This window comes from Apis cerana, linkage group LG8 (genome assembly GCF_029169275.1).
Source record: "Apis cerana isolate GH-2021 linkage group LG8, AcerK_1.0, whole genome shotgun sequence".
Taxonomy (NCBI): domain Eukaryota; kingdom Metazoa; phylum Arthropoda; class Insecta; order Hymenoptera; family Apidae; genus Apis; species Apis cerana.
In genome coordinates, this window is record NC_083859.1 from 9,877,341 (window position 1) to 9,900,147 (window position 22,807).

General features: G+C 37.7%; 1 protein-coding gene across 32 annotated transcripts in view; it reads left to right on the forward strand.

Moving 5' to 3' along the window:
- Positions 1-22,807, forward strand: part of LOC108002604 (polypyrimidine tract-binding protein 2) — a 429,375-nt gene that overhangs the window by 331,570 nt on the left and 74,998 nt on the right. The window lies entirely within an intron of this gene.

A 22,807-nucleotide genomic window follows, 5' to 3' on the forward strand; every position in this document is an offset into this window, starting at 1 on the left:
GTTTCAATCCTTCTGTAACCAAAATTTTGTTTCCCTGATGTATTTTGGCTTCGAATTATAATATCGGTGACAGATGAGAATCTGTTGTCGCGTGTCGATGATGAGAACAGAGAAATCGTATTGAATTCTACGAGCGAACGAAATAAGAAGAAAATTAAGAGAGTTTCAGAGTTTAAAATAGAAATTTTTCTCGTACTTGGACTCGATTGTAATTAAGGTTAATTTATTATTCACACGTGATGGGAGAAATTGTAGAGGAGGAAATTAAGATTATTATTTTTTGTGAAAGGAAAGGAAAAAGAAAAGTTGGATAAGTTTTTATAGAATACGTAAACTTTGAATAATCTTTGTGATTTGCTTAATATCTTATGGCTATCCGAAACCATAGCTTCTAGAAAATTTAGCTTTCTAAACACACACATAATTTAAGTATAATTCTTTCGTTAGCAAAAAACGGCTGTTTTTACTTTTTAGTTTCTTTTAAGCAAATTCTTTTGTTAAATACGTAGTTTTACGGTAGAGTTTTAAGTGGAGGGAAAATTTTTCTGAAAGGCAGCTTGTACAAAATTTCCTAGAGAACGAGGTTGTGAAGTTAGTATTCCGTGAAAAGGAGATAAAGTGTATGGGCGTTGGATACGAGATACGAAATTTTTCAAGTGGGTTTACATTAATTTTAATTATCCTAATTCGCGGGGAACGAATTTTGAAATGTGCAACTCTTCCTTTCTATAAAAAATAATTAATATTAATAATGACAAAAATTCTTTTTTACAAAACTCACTTATTGTAAAACGGCGCAAGAATAGTCGGATGAAAAAATACGTCGTATAAAATATTTCGCGCTAAAATATTTCGGGCTAAAATATAATGGTAAAAAAAAAAAGGAAAAGAAAGAAAAAAGAATTTATTCAATTTTCAATTTTGTTTCGCACGGAATACACGGAAAAAAGAAAACAGACACGTACACATTATATGCACCCTAAATATTATATAACAAAAGAACCACTAGCTATCGAGTTTCAAATTAATCACAATCGTGTAACCAAATAACCAAAAATAATTACAAGATCGTGAAACCGAAGCAAAAATCAATTTTCAGTTTTATTTCGCGGAATGCTAAAAATAAAACGCTATTTCGATATACCTTCTAAATATCCTGTATATATATATATGTAACACGCACAAGAAAAATAACTCATCGCGTATCGAATTAATCACAATTGCCAAAAATAATTAGAAAATTCGATCCGAGGCTTGGACGAAAATCGACCTGCGCGCCATCTTTCCGCACAACGCGTTACAACGCGAAATTGAAATTTAGCGATGCGTTTTCATTTAGAAGGGGCCCTCCCCGCCCCGGAAAATTACGCGTGTTTCGAGGATGAATGGAATCTCTGCGCGCCGGAATATTTCGCCGCAGAACGATACGGTCCCGCGGAATAATTTGTCGCATCCTGTGTACGTTACAACCGAATTGGGATAAATTAATATTAATAGTCGCGAAACACGCATTTATCGTTTACCTCGATTACCGCCTCGTTCGACGTTTCAATCTTCGCCGCGGATGGTTTTAAAATGATTTCTCGTGAAACTGGAAAATTTCTGATCGTAATGGTGCAATTATAATATGGACTTCGTATAAAGTACCGGATATCACTCTATTTTTATTATTCATTATATCTGATGCAAACTTAAACTAAGTTAGATTAGGTAAGTTAAATTAGATTACGATCTAATGTACAATACAATCGATTCGGGATAAATTAATATTAATAATCGCGAAACACACGCATTTCGTATAAATGGAAAGTACCGGATATCACTCTATTTTTATTATTCATTATATGTCTATCTGATAATCTAACTTAAATCGGTTAAGTTAGGTTAGGTTATATTAGTACCGGATATTACTCTATTTTTATTATTCATTATGTGTCTATCTGATGCAAACTTAAACCGGTTAAGTTAGGTTAGGTTAGGTTAGATTACGTAACAATGCGTGTTACAGTACAATCGATTCGAGATAAATTAATATTAATAGTCGCGTTTGTGCATTTACCTCGATTACCGCCTCGTTTCAATCTTCGACGTATATTGTAATTATATGTGTTTACAAATAGAAGGTATTTAACTGTATTTTTATTTTACCATATACGTCTTGCTACATGTCTGTTTAATGCAAACTTAAACTGATTAAGTTAGGTTAGATTAGATTACAATGTGTGTTACAATACAACCGATTCGAGATAAATTAATATTAATAATCGCGAAACGCGTGTTTACTTCGATTATATTGCCTTATTCGTTAAATCTTCGAATGATGAATTTAAAAATGATATTTCGTGAAGAAAATTTAGATCGTAATGATGCAATTGTAGGTTATGTTTGGGTGTTTTATTATATTCAAATTTAACAGATATGTTTTGGTTAATACTTTTGCATTTGCTTCGATTCTCCAAATATTTTTCCCCTATATTACATTAACATTAAATAGTGCAATATTTGTAATTAATATATACAATAGACTAAAATTCGAAATCGATAAGATTCCCTAAATATCAAGTAATTATAATTACGTCTATCCGAACTCTCACATCAAAAAAGATTTATAATATTCCTCACAAGTTGACAAATCCAAATTCAACAAACATCTTTCCTTTCTAAAAATTATTCCCCTTCTATAATAATTTCATAACCAAACCCCTAACCTCGATCCGAAGCAAAAGTTAGCGCAAAAATCGCAATTTTTCTTCGCACCACTGCTGCCACAAAATTTCACCAACTTTTCACTCAGCTGCATTAAATCAACCTATCCATCAATTCTTCGCGACAGTTGGGAAGCGTGGAGCCTGGAAACCTTGAAACACACTCGCACGTCGAATCCTATTACTCGCTCCTTCGCACAAAGAGCACGCACACGCGCGTTCATCGTGCGGCCCACGCACACTGCGTTTCCGCCGTTAATGCGTATGTAATTTGCGCAGCGGCTAAATCTCTTCATCTGGCTCAATGCGGCGGACCGGTGCATCGATGCATTATTTTAATCCCCCCGGTATAAACAAACCGGGAGCACGCATTATCGTACCTGTTGTACTGACCGCCCTAACACGCGTTCCGCTTGCCTACCGTTCACGTTTCCGTTAGCATGCATTAAATATCCGCAATCAAGATCTCGCGCGAGCTTGCACAACTCGCATTTCCCTTTAACTTACTTCGCAACGTTAAATCTGTTTTTCTTTTCCTTTTCTTCTTCTTCTTCTTCTTCTTTTATTACCAAACACCGCTAGGTTCGAATCGAGAGTGAAAATTCCTTGGAAAATTACAAGGGTGCGCGTTAAAATGAAATAATCGTGAGATTTGATTCTTGGTTTTTTAGAAGAAGTTTAATAGGATGCTTCTAAAATTGGGAAATGATTGTAAAATATTGAAGATCTGGATGTAAGTTGATAATTTAACGTTAGGCCAATCAAAAATCCAAAGTGTTCAACGTCGACGGATTTTGTATTTTGGAGCGATTAATCATGCACGATATTCGTGAAGAAAGATGAGTTGAAGAAGAGGAGAATGTATTTAATAAAATACACCGCGTTATTTTCATTAGTAGCACGATATTTCCGTACAAAATGTAGAGAAAGGATGCGTCGTGTAACCATAGATGATTATGGATAGAAAATTGACGCTTTTTGCCTGGGAAAGTGGATGGAAATAAAGTCAACTTGGAGCGAAGATAAAGTTACAAAAGTGAAAGATGAGATAAAAGGGGGATGGCGGGATAAGCTATACAACGTCGCATAAAGTCTACAATTTCACTATATCCCAAATAATTAGAAAGTTTGCAGAAAGTGAAATCGATCGAATAGTTTTAATTCGATCTTTCGTAATCCATTTATCCGCGAAATTTCCTACGATTTGGAAAATACCTGGATCCTTTCCAACGGATCCGGAATCCCTCACGGCGATCACTCCTTGTATACGTGTACCGGCACAATCAAACTTCTCCGTTTCACCGTCGACAAAGAGGGGAATCGCATCATAAACGTTCATCAAACTAAGGGAAAACGAATCATCGGTTCGGATCTCACAGGTTTGACAGGTGTTTCCCCTCCTTGATCCCAGATGTTCCCCCGAAACCCTCGCCCAAGACAATTCAAGTAAACTCGATCACATCACTCGGGAAACTCTCTCGCCGTTTATTATCGCGTGGCAGACTCGCTACAGCTCGCGGGGCCGAGCTTACCAATTACACGCAAACAGACTGCGAGCAGCATTGTTGGAACACGACAATGGATGGAGGTGTGCCACGGCTGTAACGTTGCGTCAAAGCGCCACCCCCTCGCTCCCCTGTATGATGCCTCCGCCCTCGAGGATCAACGGGGCGGTGAATGCCTGCCGGTGGTGGATAGTAAATCGAGTTTCACGATGAACCGGGCGAGCTGACCCCCGCGGGCACTTTCGCTGTGTTTGCTTTGATTCGAAGTTTCCGGTTAAGTTGGTTACCGGAACGGCCGCTGCCCTCTTTGTCCGATCCCGCCAGGATCCAGCCGCCAGGCCTGCTGGATTTTCGATATCGTTCTCTGCCCCCAGTGTACCAAGGATTCGTGCACCCTTTGGGAACCGGCCGTGATCACTGTCACGGATTTCCGCTGATATTTCGGATGCGTGGAAGGGTACACGCTCGTGTTCCCGAGGAATAACGAGAAAAATGAACGGAGAGTCCGAATTCGTCGACCTTTTGGGAGTCGATTGGGATCGTTTTCAGGAATTTTCACTGAAATTTCGGAGAACCGATGGGTATATATGGGAAGATTGTTTGCGTTTGGACGAGTATTGGAAGGGGAATAACGAGAAGAGTGGGCGGAGAGTTTGGGAACGGGTTATGTTCATTTTGACTGAAATTCGGATACATGGAGGAGCGATGGGTATATCGAAATATCGTTTGTGTTTGGATCAGTATATATGGAAGAAGAATGATCATTTTTTGACTGAAATTTCGAAGAGGAGCGATGGGTGTATGTCGTGTTGGAGTTGAAACACTGTTTGTGTTTGGAGTAATGAATAAAATGAATGGAGGGTTGTCTGCGAATTCATGGACCCTTTGGGAACCGATTATGTTCATTTTCAGGGATTTTGACTGAAATTTGGAGTGTTGGAGTTGAAAGAGGAATGAGAAAAACGAACGGAGAGTTGCCTATGAATTCATGAACCTTTTGGGAACCGATTATGATCATTATTGGGATTTTGACTGAAATTTGGATATTTAAAGGAACGACGGGTATATGTTGGAGTGTTGGAGTTGAAAGAGGAATAATGAGAAAAACGAACGGAGAGTTGCGAATTCATGGACCTTTTGAGAACCGATTATGTTCACTTTCAGGGATTTTGACTGAGATTTGGATATTTAAAGGAACGATATATGTCGTGTTGAAAGATTTGAATGAGTATGTAGAATAGTGACTGAAGAATCGCTTGTAAATTTTTAATAACATTTTTTAGTATCAAAAATTTGTGGATCTTTTGAGTGTTGATCCATTCGTCAGAAATTTTGAAATTTGAAAACGCAAAGTGATGCTTCTATCTTATTTGTATTTGGATACATCGATGAGTCTGGAAAAGAAAATATAATGGAGGAAAAATTGAAGTTTTTAACATCTTGATCTTTTCAATCTGATACTCGTAATTCAAAATTCATTTTATTTTGAATTTTTTGAAGAAGGAGGGTCTAGATTGAAGTTCAAATATTAAATTTTAATTATATTTCATCATGTTCCACGTGTTGCGACACAAAGTTAAACTCCCAGTATTTTCCAAGCTCGCTAAAGAATCTTTCGTTCTATTTGCATGGCTTAAAGGATAACTGAAATGAAGCAGTAATTTATTTCACTGGCTCGTTTTTGTTATTCAATTTGTCAGCAGTTAATGTATTCCTTTTTTCTTATTGCTGAATAAGTCAGTTAATATCGATGGATATCGTTCTACTTTATCGTTTTATGCTTCAAGATAATTCGTATTAAAATTTAAAAGAAAATATAGATTTGTAGGCAAACCGATCGTTTTTCCATTTTCTGTACGATTGTATTTGTTTCGCTCGTCGGTATCGTGGTTACTATGGTTCCGATCATCGATTTCTCATAAATGTTTCCCCGTGAATTTTATTTTCACACTTATTTTACAATTTTTCACTCGTCAAACATATTCTACGTTTCCTTTTCTAATTTTTTAAATTTTCTAACATTTTAATAACGCTGTATAAAATGGAATATTAAAAGGAAGGACAGGAAAACATTTCATAACGCGATTAAACAATAACAGTGAATGTAACTTTCTTCCGAATAAATTAAATTAATCCCTTCCTCTATTTCGTCGAGATAAATTAGTTTCTTCGAGTTTGCGTTACACATTTTGGAACGCTCTATCTAACGCAGTTTCACTACTTGCATAAAATCTATTTCTTACAACATACAAACACATTTGAATGGCAAAATTTTCTCGGCTTCATCCGAAAATCATTTGTATCGCCTCTTTCCAAGCATCTCGAAACTTTGCGGGAAGAAATTAACTTCTATTTCGAGATATCTTTTGACGAAGAAATCATCGTCATTTTCAAAATTTTCTTGCGATAAAAAATCCATTACATGAAATGTAAGCTAAACGAAAGGTAAAAGATATTAAAAAAAAATAATAAATCCAGCGAAAAGAAATATAAACCGTATAAATAACATAATGGGAAATTCATAAGTCATATAAAAGAAAAACGTAAATCACACACTGAAGATATACTACGAGAAGTAACGAACGAGTAAACGGTAAAGCAGAGATATCTGAAAAGAAAGAGAGGAAAGATTTCTATATCTAAAGTATATAAACGGTGTAAAATATAAATTCAATTCGTCGAGTTGAGAAAAGAAAAAAATACTTCAAAAGATTATGTAAATAACGAACGAGAATGCAAAATTAAATTTCAAAAGAAAAATGAATCGGGGAAGAAGGAAAGATAGGGAAAAATCAGAGACGTCATGATGGAAGGAACGTTTTATAATATGAAAACGTTTCTTTGGGTAAAAGATACTCGGATGGCAAAGAATGCCACGGAAATATGATAAAACGCGAGCATCGAATCCATTCTTCTCTAATATTAACATTTTAAATTCAATTTAAATTCGATTAAACTTGGCCCAGACCGTTTATACCTTCGGTCAAACGTTTCCAGATGGTTTGGGTAACGTCTCGAGGTGAATAGGGAGGGGGGAGGGGGGGATGAAAACAGACGGAACAAGTGGATTTCGCCGGTATAACGACGAGAAACCAAACTTTGCCCAAATGCTCGATTCGTTCACCTGATTATTAAACATCCTTCGTTTACGTTTGTTTACATTTGTCCATGTTTGTTTATATCAAGTTAACAAGTATTGTATTCGCTCTGCGATTCCGTTGGATTCAAAGGAAGCAAGGAACGAGTTCCTCCTAAGTAACTTTCCGCATCGATTTGTTATGCATTTCGCAAAATCAAAACTTGTTGCATCGAAGAAAGAGGGGGAGGGGGGAAAAATTGCATCGTGGGTTGTATATTACGACGTGCATCCATCGATTTCCACAGTAGGCTAGTATCGCATGTATCGAGCTCGTTCATCTGAATATCAACCCCCTCCCCTAGCTACCCCTAGTTGATTCACGACCTATTTCTTCTTTTTCCTAACACTTTTCAACCATGTTCCCTCCTCCCCTCCATATAGCTTTTTGTTCCCTTTCTTTCTTTTTCTTTTCTAAATATTTGTCGAAACTTTTTTCTCTCGCTTGTTGTTTCTCTCTCTCTCTCTCTTTCTCTTCGCCTTCTTTACTTATTAATTAAGAAAAAAATGTGGCGAAACGAAGAGAGAATCGTAACTTTCATCACTTTGACGATGGTCGACTCATTAGGGAGCGAGATGGGTCGCGATGAAAATTTCATTTTTTAATTACCCGGCCTTGTAATGAAATTAATAAATTCAATAACGAGCATACAAGTTTGCTCAACTCTGCTGGTTAACTTGCTGCGTTTGTTTAAGACAAGAGCGGTGAAAAATGGTGTACACTATTTTTGTGTGTGTATTGTTTTTCCCTGCACGATTTTAATTTGGATAATTAATCGCTCCTAATTTATTTTTCAAAAATTTCCTCAATTTTTTCTGATATTTATCCCCTGCTCCATCTTTCGATAAAGTTTTCACGAAAATATTACATTGTGTGTTTTCATTTATTTCTTTCCACGTATACAAGTGTGACTGTACTTTCGAAACTCATCCATACGTTTATCTCTTTCTTTCTCCCTATTTTTTCCCTCTTGTGTTCGACAAATTACAAAAGGTTGGATCGTTTGATCAGGATTAAATTTCAGTACATGATTTCGTATATCCCAAATATTTATACGAGACATTTAACCGATGTTTACTGTTATTCTCAGCCCTATTTGAATTTCAGTAGCCAGTATTCCATCACAAGTGGAATATATTTCAGGATCGAACATAAATGCACAATTTGGATTCCAAATTGCTTGTTGCGAAGTTTATCGCAATTTAATTTTCTCCCGTATAACGAAGAAATTACAAACGTGACTTTTAAGTCTAACTTGGAGTCAAGTCATTGTACCAATAACCCCTTAAGTGCACTTTTATATCACTGATAGATACATTTACGTCGATCTTCTTCGTTGTTACAAAGAAACTCGCATGTATAAATTAGTATCTCTTAAGCATCTCCAACAATTTTTATTTCAGTTTCAAAGTTGCAATCTTTTCGAATCGAGGAAATTCCTGTTTTGTCCTCCGTCCTGCTCGCTGGAAATTACAGTTTACGAGCCGTGGCCGTTCCCTCCTTTCCTTTTTTCGTTTCCTCGTTTCCTTCCTCCTCTCTTTTTTCATTTTTCTTTTTCCTCTTCTCCTTTGCCCCCTCCCCCCCTTTCCCTTAATTTTATGAGGCGTGAATCAGATCACGAGTACTTTGGCGTAGTTTTACGAGCCCGGGCTCTCGGTTTTTAAGTCGATTCCCGTACACAGAGAAAGAATTAAGATTCGTTTTAAAGGGATTTTAAAGCGAAGCAACGTCGAATTTACGTCGCCGGTTATGGTTTTTGTTTTGTTTGAAACGGGGGAATTACATCCCCCTTTCCAACGGGGGGCTTGTTAATACAGTGGGACGCTATTAATTCGATAATTGCTTTCCGCAGGGGAAGGGAATGTCTGTTAATTTTCTTGATGAAAAGGGAAATTAAATAACGAGATCTGTTGTAATTAAAAGTGGCAGGGGCATGCACTTCCATGCGCTCAGGGTATTAATTTAATCCCATCGTATTCCCGTAACAATTCCTTCCCCAACTCGAATTTCAAATTTTTCTTATCGTTCAATTTCTAATCGCCCCTAACAATCGAATATCGTCGAACAACAGAGAAAAATAGAAAGGCACGAGAATCGTATCGCCGATTATCGTCTTTCTTCGAGGAAATCGAGATGCATCTCTCTCTCTCTTTCTCTCAATTCAACCTTCTGAGGAAGGCTGAAGAAATAATAGGAATCGTATATGAGTAAGATTCAAGAGATTGTTTCCTATGAATGGAAAAAGAAAAATAAATAAAAAAAGAGAATTATGATCAAAGATTTCCTCTTCTTCCGCCCCCTCGAACGGACAACATCGGATTCGAAATTCAGAGATCCAAGCTCACGAACGGAACAATCGGCGAACGAAATCAATCGGGGCAAAGGGAGGGGGAGGGCGTTTTTCTTTTCTTAATTTCCGTCCGTCAGAAACTGGAACGAATTCCAGTGGCTTAATATCAGCGTTCCCCCGACGTACGTCTTCCTGGGAAACGTAAAAGGCAAGATATTCTCTCAGTCATCTCGGGATGAAACCGATTTTTCGAATCCGTTCTTTCCTTTCTTGTTCGTTCGATGCGTATATTTTTGTAGGAATACGTTTGAAGAATATCTTGATTTTCGTACGCAGAAGAAGAAGAATTTTCGTTAATGGAATGTACATTTCATTGTATTCGTATATTTAATTAAAAAGAAGAAAAACCGTGATCGTTTGCGGTTTCCGGAAAATTTTTCTTCTACGATATTTCTGAATATAAAGTGGTATCTCGCTTTTAAATCTTCCTGTGTAATAATTTTCGAAGTTAAAATAATTGTAATAAGAATAATGGAACGTTCAAAAATTTCGAAAAGGAGGGGGAGGGACAGAGAAAAGTAATCCGCGGAAGACGCGATCGAGGTGAAATACCACAGTTTCCGGTCTGAAGAGAACTCGAGGACTTAGAATGTCGTCATTAGGGGAACGACGAAACCGTCGAACTTGCGAAAAATTCTCGGGAGAGGAGAAGAATCGCGTTTCAGACGCAATGAAAACCGTTTCAGACCTCTTGAAACACGCGTTGGAACGTTTTTAATACCCGGTTTCAGGGTCACTTCCGGCCGCCATCCTACCAAATTCCCGGGGAAATGAAACATTTTTACCGATTCCACGATTCGAGGTGGAAGAGAGTCTCCTCACTCTTCCTCCCTCTTTTCCCCTTCCTCGTTTGTAGCTTGATCCACGCGTATCGTGGAAAGAGAAATGAAAAGAGATTTGAGACTTCTTTACAACGATATAACAAAGTTTTAATTAAGATTGTCTTTGAGGACATGTATAAGACCGTAAGTTAACGAAAAATAATCAACCGTTGTTTAATTCGCTTCTGTAGCGTGATATTAACGATAGATTTTTCTTTTAAAATTGCACGTCAATTTGGAATTTCGCTTCGTTTAATTTTCGAAATTTTGTAGAGAAACAAACCGGATTATACGTGAGAATATACGGACAAGAAGTATAATTAAAATTATTTTCGAGATAGAAATTCACGGTAATTCTAATTTTTAGTTTATCAAAAGTGATACGAATTCGGAGAAAAAATTTCAAGGGAATTGACAATTGATTTGAATATATTTATATTTTCTAATAATTATTTAAAATTATTTAAGAATATTTGGAACGAACTTCTTATTCAAATTTGTTCGTTCAAATTGAAATTCTTTCGAAAATGTCGAGAATTCGCGAAGAAAAAGCGGAAAGCGTATTACCAAGCGCGTTGATCTCTCTCTCTCCCCCTCCCTCCCTCCCTCCTATGTAATTACGTTACCCTTCATCTAACTACACAACGTATCAAATTTAATGGCGGATCACATGTAAGGCAAACAGCGATTAGGTGACTCATTATTCCCTTTTGGTCATTAATGAATCGAGATTTTCATCGTATAGTCGTAGCTGTTCATCCGCTTTCATCCGGCTGTTTGCCATTTTCATCATTGCGATTCAAATTGGCGAATTTATCTGAAAACTCGTCGGCGAGAAAAGGTTGGTCGCGATCGGCGATCATTAACCCGGAAGAGTCGCGTTTAATTGGTAATTAATGCGGTTAATCGGCCGGGTTAATGGCTTTTTATGCTGCCGCGTCGTTTCTTATAGCCTCGTTACCAACGTGTTGTCATTACGATTTTTCCTCTAAGGGATGCTAAAGAGAGAACTGTTATCCGTAAATTCGTTAATTTTATTTTCCGAATTTTTTCTCTCACTTTGTTCGTTTTATAATTTTAAAAACATTAATTACGAAACATACGATCGTGTATTATTTTTATTTTTATACAAAATAATCGATAATTCCTAAATTACTCTCTTAAAGTTATGATGTACGAAATTTATATACCGATGAGCGAAATATAAAATTACGCGTGTAATTTTACTCGCAATAAATTTTTTTTTATCTTTGTCCAGAAAAAATTTCACTTCTACTCCCTTGTAATTATATATATTTTTATTTCTGTAGGTACAAAATAATTGCTTCCGCTTTCCTAATTCCTGTCTTCCTTATCAGAAAGAAAAATTACATCGTGGTAATACAATTTTTACATCGATAAACAAAATATATGAAATATATAAAAGATAGTTTACTTCCTTACTGTAATTTCTGGTACACCGTGAAAATTACAAATTCTATATAACACGTTTTTATTTTTATTCAAAATAATGTTAAATTTTATTTATATTTTCATAATTTTTATACCGACTATATAGGATATAAAAATATTTAAATTCCAGAATGAAAATTTTACACGCACTCCCTTGCAATTTCCGATACACCATGAAAATTGCACAGGTTATACACTTTTATTTCCAAGTTCGAAGTTAATTCCAAAATTTGGAATATTCAGAAAGAGAAATTGCGACGAATTGCAACTTTCATATATAAGCAAATATAAAGCTGCACGATACACAAATTTTATCCAGAAACCAAAAATTTTATTATATTTTCTTTATTCCGAGAAAGCGATAAAATCGTAAATTAAATTTCGCCATCCTCTTATTTTTTTTTCGACTATTCCTCATTGGCGATCGTGGACGAGTTCGATTTTCGCCGCAATAATCGGGATTCGTTGTCGCGTCCCGACTGGGAACAGAAGCCACGGTCGCCGATGCGACGTGCATTTAGGATCGAACGATGTCGATGCGCTACGTTTGTTATACGCCTCTTTCCTCCTCGTAAACGGCACGCTTGTTAGAGTCATGTTTTTTTTTTTTTTTACGCGATGGAATAACCTTTGTGACGTAAAATACACAAGTGTGGGTGTTTGATTTGTTTGAATATATTTTCCGATTCTTGTCGCCTTATCGATCGAGCATTTTTTCCCATTCGGATTTAAAATCGATTTATTCTTCTTAAAAAATGATTCTATTTAAAAGTAATCGTCGTTGTATCAAAGTTATTTTTTGAAGAAGCACAGAAAGATTGATAATTCTATGATTCTGGACAAATTAGATTGATTCGAATATACTTTTCGATTCTCGTTTTATGGATTATGCATGATTTTTTCTATTCGCATTTAAAATCGATTTATTCTTTTTAAAAAAATATTCTACTTAAAAATAATCGTCGTTGTATCAATTATTTTTTTATAAGAAGCACAGAAAGATTGATAATTCTATTATATATTCTGGACAAATTAGATTGATTCGAATATATTTTTCGATTCTTGTCGCTTTATCGATTATGCACGATATATATATATTTAGTAATCAATTTATTCTTTTTAAAGAGTGATTCTAGTTTAAAGGTAATTATCGTTATATCAAAGTTATTTCTCGGGACAAGAGATACAGAGGGTTTGGTAATTAAATCTCTGTCTATGATTCTGGGCAAATTAGATCCGAAGTAGGTGGAAGGTCCTTCAGAGACGTCTAATATTGCGATAGTACGGGGGTGAATGAACTTCTTGACTGTGGGAGTTGAATGAACTCCTCGAGCCAAGCTTACGAATGACAGATGTCTGTGACGCGGAGGAAAAAAAAAACCTCGTAATTCTTCTCAATGTGTTCAATCTTAATTAGAACGAATTATGTCAATATACATTATTATCACGTCCGCTATAAAATTGAACGAGTTCGAGTTATACGAATCCGTATGATTGAAAACACGCAATGTATTTCGAAAGTTTAACAAATTTCTTTTCACCAACGAAACAACGAGATCATTTAACATTAACAAGTAAACATACGATTTAAAGAAAAGATAATTTTACACCAAAACGTATGTCAAACATATGAACGCATAAAAAGAAGAAAAGAAGTCAATTCTCGACTTTCGATATTCTTCTTTTTAAGATTTAATCGCGACGAATGTTTTATTATTTACATGTTTTATAAATTTTTCCCCCTTCTAAAACAGTCATAAATATTAATCGACGAGGATTCTAATTGCGAAGAATAAATATTTGAAGCGCGAAACGTGGGCCGCAAAACGTTGGCCGCCACGAATTGGAAGAACGTCGAACGTTGGACGTTGACACGGAGCGGAAGCTGTCGGAAAATGGAGGCGAGCCGGTGCGTTGGGATCGCTGGAAATAGCCGGCTAACACGGCTTAATCGGATCTCATCCTGTTTGCTATTGGATTAAAGTAACTCGCTTAAGACCCGGCTCTAACCTCGCCATTGATCCCGTCGTTTAACTCGCAGTTGCTGGAAGGCCGTGGCGAATTTTCGCCCGGTCAACCGTGGATAACTTGGTCAAACCGACGTAGAATCGCCGCTTTTCCGTGCGATCGTTAGCGAAAGTAGGCTAACGTGTACCGTGATTCGATAGATCGCTCGTCGGTCGGTCGAAACCCGATTCCGAATTTGTTGCTCGTTTCGATTTCGTTTTGAATTTCCCCCCAGGATTCTACGCGTGTTTCGTGATTGATGGATGAAGTTGCAGATATCTCGTCGGACGGACTTGATTTTATTTGTTTCGAAATTTTTCGAATTTGCGAAATTTTTCAATTCTCTGAAATTTCCGTGAAATTGTTTTTACGCGTTATCGCGAGAGATTCGAGGATATCGATAATCGATAAATTTGACGAATTGACGTTTAATACAAAAGTAATTTTTTCCCTCTTTTTTGCAAAACTTGGAAATGTCGAGTGAGAAATTAAATTACACTTTGTTCTATACTTTAAATACACCGTTTATTCCAGCATATTTGACGTGTGCTCGACGATCGATTGTTTTATTCAAGATCTTTCGACATTAACCACTCGGATCTTATATATACCTTCGCTTATATTCGAAATTCGATCCATCCTATAAATTAATATAACAAAATTACCTCCAATTCCATCTCTCCCAATTCAAATACCTCCCCTCGAACGTAACGATTAACCCCCAATCGTTCAATTTTTCGATTCTTTGATGCTCAGCTTCCAGGAATCCGTAAAAGAGGGGAAAAGAGAACCCGATAAATCCTCGGCATAAAAACGGAAACGGGTCGGGACCCCTTATTCAGGGCCTGGCCGCGGCGAGTAAAAGAATCGGGCAGGCGGTAGGGATCGATCGTAGGGCGCGAGGCCGATTAATAAATTGCTTCCGTTCAATTATAGGCCCGTGATAAATCGGCCCGTCTACAGGTAGTTGGCCGCTCGTCACCGAGGAAATTGAGCGACACACACGCGAGCGCGCGCACGTGTGCTTCGAAAGTCCGCCCTCCTCCCCCCGTGGAAAATTGAAAAGTTAGCCGAGATCGACTCGTACGCGGTCAAACCTGTTCCAGGCCTCCTTCCAGGGATTTCTTTTTTCGCATCCTTCGATTTTACGTTGCCTTGAATGTTTAACCCTCGAGGTGTTGAACCAGCGTTGTGTTCTTACGGTTAATTTATGATTTTGTATTTTGTATTTTGGTATTATGTATATCACATGTAGAGAAGAGAAAATTAACGAATATCAAAGGGCATTGAATATCGAAGCAGTTACTAATTTTTTTATCGCATAATTATTCGGGCACAGTTTCATTAATAAGTTCATTAGTCAAGAAATAGTTTAAAGAGTTAGTTTCGCACAAATTGTTCGAACTGTATCTTATATCTTTTATTTTATTTTCATGCTCGTTCTCTCTAGTTTCTTTGCGAATAGAAGTAATTCAATAACGAAAAATCAAACTCGTCTTCGCTTGAACTAATCTCGTTAACTTTCCATCACTGTCAAACTCGGAAGATATCGTCCGATCCAATTTGAGATGAAAAATTTAGCTTAAAGAGCTTAGGAACTTATTTATAATAAATGTTATCGCCGCATCAATAGACTCGAGAGTCACCGTTGGAGCGCGAAAGGTTAAGCGTTGAAATGTTGCGGAAAAAAATTTCCCTCGTCGAAGCCGTCCAGTTTTTCTTTCATCTTATTATCATCGTATTATTATTTCCTGGCTTGTTTACACTGGAAACGGAGGATGTCAGCCCTCCCATTGTTACTATTTTTCTTCTCGCCTTCACCAAGGAAAATGTTGGCTCTAAAGACAGGAGGACAGGAGTCCACGCAAACGATCGACGATGTTTACACGCGAATACAAATACGAAATAACGAGGGAATCTCATCCGATCATCTCTTCAGATAGAAGCTAATTAAAAGGAATCAAACTCGTATGAATATCTCCGTACAAATAAGTATTCTCGACTCGAGAATACCCCAAGTAGGTTTGTAATTCTTCTTCTTTATCCCGTTTTCCATTAGACACCTATCTCTATCATTATATCCAGCAAACGATCTCTTCGAAACCCAAACAACGTATCACGCACATTGTACATGCTTCTCCAAAGCGACGAACATTCTGTAATAAAAAAAAATCCGAAAAGTCCAAAGATCGGCTTTTCGGCTTGCGAGCGACTTTTTTCTCCACGGAGGCGAAGCCGCGACGAAGACAGAAAAGAAAGAGGAAATTACAGAGAGTCGGGGGAGGGGAGGCAGAGTGGCTAGAGGGTAGGTAACCGGTAGGGGTGGTCGACCAAGAGTTTTCACCGAAGCTTTTCTGCGGCTTCGATTCCCATTGGCCAACCACGAGCCAGTATTTTCCCTCTTTCACCCCCAGAGGGTTATCCTCTGTGTGTACGCGCGTGTGTCGTGTTGTCCCTATTGCTAGTTACGTTTTTCACTTGGCTCCCTCTCACGATCTATTCGCGGAAAGTTGGTCGAGAAACTTTTTCATCCCGACTTCCGGCCGCGCCGAGGTAGGGGGCGCTACTTGGATTCGAACACCCTCGTCGAATCCCTCAACCTGTGTAGTACACCTGTAGCTCTTTTCATTCGTTGGATAAAAACCACTGACTGGAAAGTAATTTTGGTGGGTGAAGGGGGTTTGGATCGTTTCTTTTTTTAAATATTATTTTATAAACGACGTGATAAAGAGATTCTCTCTTTTTATTTTTCAATTATTATCCGTGAATTATTGTACTTGGCTGTGAGGAATTTTGGACAAAATTAAAGTACAAGTCGTTAAATTTCGACATTTGGTCGTGAAGAGTAAAGTGGATAAACGGAAAATTAATAATAATTGGATTAAGATAAATAGAAAATTTGAAAATAGGAGAGATTCTGAAAGTATAGCGAAATATTTGTTTTATCGAAGAGGAGGTCGAGGTGAGCAGTTCGGTGGAAGTTCAATTGGCGATGGAACACTATTAGTCCATTTACAGAGTTCAGAGAAACAGAAACAACTATTAGGGTATTCAATATTCCAAATCTATCTAGCCATGAATTAAGCAAGTTCCACGATAATCACGAAACAATGGTCCGAAATAGTTGTTACCGACTAGCGCGTTCATCAATTCACAATTGATTAGCCTTTCGTTAAATCCCTTTTGTAACTTTTCTACCCTTTAGGATACGTATTCGTTCGCGATGTTTATTTATAATCGTCGAATCATCATACTTTCTTTCTTTCTTTCTTTCTTTTTTTTATCGTAATCCTGTATATTCGCGTTTATTTTTCACCTTCACGCGCGAACACTTTTACCTAGTAAATTCCTTTTGCCGCTAATGGAGCACATGTGTCCCATAAAGTTTTGAAAAATGACCGAGGAACAAACATAAACTACTAAACGTACACGTCCCGTGGGTGGAATTCGAAATCTGAAAGTAGGTATAATTTTTCTTCGAGGACCATTTGTCGAAGTTAATTATCCGGAACGGAAAGTTTTTTAAAACTGAAAATATTTAGCGAACCGCGGAATAAACGGAATCGGATACTCGATATATCCGAAGAATTAAATATCCGCTTCCCGTAATTTCACGTTCAACGTTTTTATTCTTCTTTATTCCCGAATTTTCCCGAACATAATCCCAAAAAATAAATAAATAAAATATCGTATGTATTAAATGAAAATATCTCTCACGGTATTGTTCCCTCTGCTTGTATTTTTATTTTCATTAAAAAAAAAGAAAGAAAGAAGAAGAAGAAAAAGAATCATATCACTTTCCCCCGAGCTGAATCGTTCGATTAAAAAAAAATCTTCTCGAATTGCACAACAAATCACTGGATCCCAACGCCGTCCAATTCCAAACCGGAAATCCCTGCTCGTATCGGCCAGATATCACCCTTTCTCACCCTCTTACACGACGAATACGAAACGAAGCTACTATTATACTAACCAACGTTCCACGAGTGCATTTTCCATTGTCGAAGCGGCAATTTTTGCTCGAGCGGTTCAGCGTAATAATTTTCCACGGTGCCGGAAGCGAAGTTCCGGCAGGTTAAGCTCTGATATCCACCCGCTCTCGAGGGACACGTGGCTGGCTCCATTGGTTCGATTAATTAATTAGCACCCATTATCGAGTTTCGAGTCGAGAGGCACGTGTGTGTGTGTGTTTTCCGTTTACCCTCGAGAAAGCAGATGACTGAGCTGGCCCCGGAAACGGGGCGAGGGGAGCCTAAGGGAGGATGAACGCATAATTTAATTCCTCGAATGGCATCTTCACGGACACTTCCTCCCTCGTTTCGTGTCCAGTCTCCTTCTTCCAGACGGGGTAAAGATAAATAACGATAATCGTTAAGGATTTTTCCGTTGTTTCGTGTTTTTTCTCTAAACGAGGATAGAATTTTGGATCTCTATTGGGCTTTGGACGTTGTCGTTGTAAAGTGAACGATAAGGAAACAGGAGAAACTAGTAGTGGAGAATTGGAAAACAAATTTTCTTTCTATTATACAGGTTCTATTATATAGGAGGGGGTGTTATTATCATTATCTTTATTTCTAAATTTCTGGAACGTAATCCAGAGTTCGTGCATTTCAATTATCAACCTAATTCGAAACGTTTGTTTCATTGATTTCGTTTCTCCATAACGAATCTTTTCTTGGAAAACAAAGTAAAATTTAATTAAGCTCGTCCGTATAATTTCAACGAAACGAAAATAATAATAGTAAAAAACACTTATACGTACGTGTAAAAAAAAAAAAAAAAAGGAGAAAAAGAGAATAATAATGGACTCGATCGATTGAGACGTGAATACCGAGATTTTTTTATTCCCAGCCAGAATGAATTCGATTCGGTTTCTCCCTCGTTTTCCACGTTCTCGATCGTGCGTAAAGAGATATGTACGCGTTATATGCACATATATACATAGAAAGAGAGAGAGAGAAAGAGAGAGATCGGATTTTAGCCCGAAAAATTAATAAACACTCGAAAGGCTAAGAGGATTACCTCGGTTTCGGTTAAAGCTCGTGTTTCCACGAGTCTACAATGACGCGAGCACGCGGCCGGTTCTCACGGCCGCGCACAAAACTCGATATAACCTCTCCCTCCCTCTCACCCCCCTCCTTCGGCGCATTATGGTTTTCACCGGACGAAGCTGCTTATAATAAATCATTCGGGCCTCGTAAATGTTATTCCCCCTCCCCCTGCCGGGATATACACTCGAAATGAACAAAAGGGGGGGCCCCGGTCGCGTGATTCAGCTCGTCCGGTGATGAATCTGCATGCCCCGTCCTCTCGATGAATAATTAGCCGGATGGATGTTTAAGGATTCCCTTAATTCTGTAATGACGAGTGAAATTGAAATTATCGCCTCTTCCGCGTATTTATTTTACGGGAGGGGAAGGTGGAGAAGGGAAGGGAGGATTAATAGTATTCAATGTAATACTCAGCGAGGATTTCGGAGTTGTGAACCGAATGGAATTATTTATTTATTACACGCGTGGCTCGATAAATTTCGATCCCTTTTCTTATCTTATCCCGTTTTCGCCGAGGAATTTTAATTGGATCGTAATTTTATCTTAAATAAATTCTCGTTGCGTCGCGAGACGAGAATTCGTAAATAGGGCAAACCCTTCTTCTCGGAATAATAAAATAAAATATCACATCCGTCGTGCTTCGATTAACGGGAATTCATCTCGGAATCAATTTATTCCGTTAAATTATTTCTTCCGCCTCGATCCTGTCCTTCGATCTCCTAACAGAGCGAACGAACCTATAAGCCGTAAACAATGCTTACACTCGGTGCCCCGTCAAATTATCAAGATATATATTCCTACCATCCCTTCCCCTCCACCCTTCCTCTGACGGGGGTTGCCCTCTTGGCGGGGATGGGCGAGAGAAACTCGGCGCAGACACTCGTCGGCCCCATTGCACCCTGGGGTCTGTATTAATGATATAATATTTCTTTGATTCACCTTCTACCTTAACAACCCCCTCGGCCCATCCACTCCTCTCTTTCTTTCTCTCTCCCTCTGTCTACGCGCCGGTTTCTCGTTTAAACGGGGGAGAGGAGGTGAGTGGGGGTGAGTTGGGGGATGGTGGCACAGCGAAGATGATGGAGAAGGAAAGAAGAAGGCAGGGAATTCGAGGAGGCGCGGTAAAGGGGATGGACGCGTTCAAACGTAGTCGTTTCGCATCCCTTATAACCGGGATAAATTACATTCATGCTCCAACCCCCTCGTGAGCCGCGCCTTCGCGTCATCGACGAGCAAACAAGCCGAGGCTGTCTCGAATCGTTGAGACGAGATCCTCGGAGAGTTTATTTAAATCAGAAATAACTCTGCTTCTTAGCTCTGGAGGCGGTGGAGGGTGGTTTGCTTACCGGACGCTTACGTTTTTCATCAATCGCGGAGAGGGGGGTTGTTTCGCTTCGATTCGGTTCGGTTCTGATACTTTGGCGGGATTTTTATTTAACAAGTAGTAGTTTTTTTTGCAATTGTTAATGAGTTTAATTCTATTTGGATCGAATTATAATTTATTGTCCATCGGTGTGTTGCAACAGCTGTAGATTTTGTAGAACTGACGGCTTTTACGATATGATTTTATATGTTTCGAATGACGATTCAAATATTTTTCGTACAATCTTTTGTCACGAAAATTGTCACTCGATTCTATCCTCGAAGAATTAATTTTTATCTTATTACTTTTATGAAGAATTATTTTTAATTTTAATATTAATTTTTATCAGGGGAAAAATTCGTGCGAATACGAATTTTGCATTTTGACCGACACTGTTATTGGAAATTTTTTACCATAAATCCTACTACATGATAGAAAATATACATGGAAGGGAAATCGGTATAATTTAAATTTCGATCACACGAAGACACCTCTTCCCAATTTAACGCTTTTGGATAAACGCAATAATAACAATTTATTTCGCGCGTGAACGAAGAAAAAGAAAAGAAGAAAAAGTACATTTCGTTGTCGAAAAATATGGCTACTTTCAGAGGTGGCCGGAAGTCCGGGGAGAATTTCCGCCTCTGTGCGTGAATAAATTTTGATCGAGCGACTCCGAAAGAAGAAGAAGAAGAAGAAGAAGAAACTCTCTTCCGCGCGAGAGGACGAGGAGAGAGAAAACAGAAACAGAAGAAGGGGGAGGGGAGGGAAAAAAAGGATGATCCTCTTCTCTTTCTTCCCTCGCTCGTTCCCCGAGCTCGAGGACAGAAGCGGCTTTTCTTCCTGATCCTCTGGGACGACCTGTCCGGTGGAAACTTCCATCGCATTTGTATACGCGCAGGAGCGCGCGCGCGCGTCACGCGTGTCGTTATATTTGCCATCTTTCCCATTTTTCCATTTCACAGGAGGACAGGAGGAGGGGATCCGCGGACGGGCGGAGAGACGTCGAGTCCCGTTCGAAATGATTTTCACGAGACGTTATGGGACGCGTGAAAATAAATTGCTCGAACTAACTGTTGCAAACAACTCGTAATATACGAGCGATGTAATAATAAACGAGCTTTCGTTATTAATCGCTCAGAATTCCGTAATATCGCTTAGCGCTAGTTCTCTCTTCCTCTCCCTCGTACGAATTCTTTATTTAACCGATTAGACTTACTGCTACTTCTCTCTCTCTCTCTTTCTTCCTTTTCCTCATACGAATTCTTTAATAATTATCGATCAATATAAATAAATCATTGAACTTTCCTTATTAATCGCTCAGAATTCCGTAATATCACTTAGTGATAGTTCTCTCTCCCTCTTTCTCGTACGAATTTTTTATTTAACCGATTAGACTTAGTGCTAGTTCTCTCTCTCTCTGCCTCTTCTTCATACCAATTCTTTAATAATTATCGCGATATCGATCAATATAAATAAATCGTTGAACTTTTCTTATTAATCGCTCAGAATTCCGTAATATCACTTAGTGATAGTTCTCTCTCCCTCTTCCTCGTACGAATTCTTTATTTAACCGATTAGACTTAGTGCTACTTCTCTCTCTCTCTTCCTTTTTCTCATACGAATTCTTTAATAATTATAGATCAATATAAATAAATATAAATAATCATTAAACTTTCGTTATTAATCGCCTGCTGCTCTTCATACGAATTTTCTATTTGTTCTTTAATAATTATCAAGATATCGATCAATATAAATAAATCGTTAAACGAGCTTTCGTTATTAATTGCCCGGAATTCCGTAATTTCATTTAGTTTTCTCTCCCTCTTCTTCATATAAATTTGTTATTTATTCGATTAGATTAATGTTAGTTCTCTCTCTCTCTCTTCTTCATACGAATTCTTTATTTAACCGATTAGACTTAGTGCTACTTCTCTCTCTCTCTCTCTCTCTCTCTCTCTCTCTCTCTTTCTTCCTTTTCCTCATACGAATTTTTTAATAATTATCGATCAATATAAATAAATCGTTGAACTTTCGTTATTAATCGCCTGGAATTCTGTAATATCACTTAGTGTTAATTCTCTCTCCCTCTTCCTCGTACGAATTCTTTATTTAACCGATTAGACTTAGTGCTACTTCTCTCTCTCTCTTCCTTTTTCTCATACGAATTCTTTAATAATTATAGATCAATATAAATAAATATAAATAATCATTAAACTTTCGTTATTAATCGCCTGCTGCTCTTCATACGAATTTTCTATTTGTTCTTTAATAATTATCAAGATATCGATCAATATAAATAAATCGTTAAACGAGCTTTCGTTATTAATTGCCCGGAATTCCGTAATTTCATTTAGTTTTCTCTCCCTCTTCTTCATATAAATTTGTTATTTATTCGATTAGATTAATGTTAGTT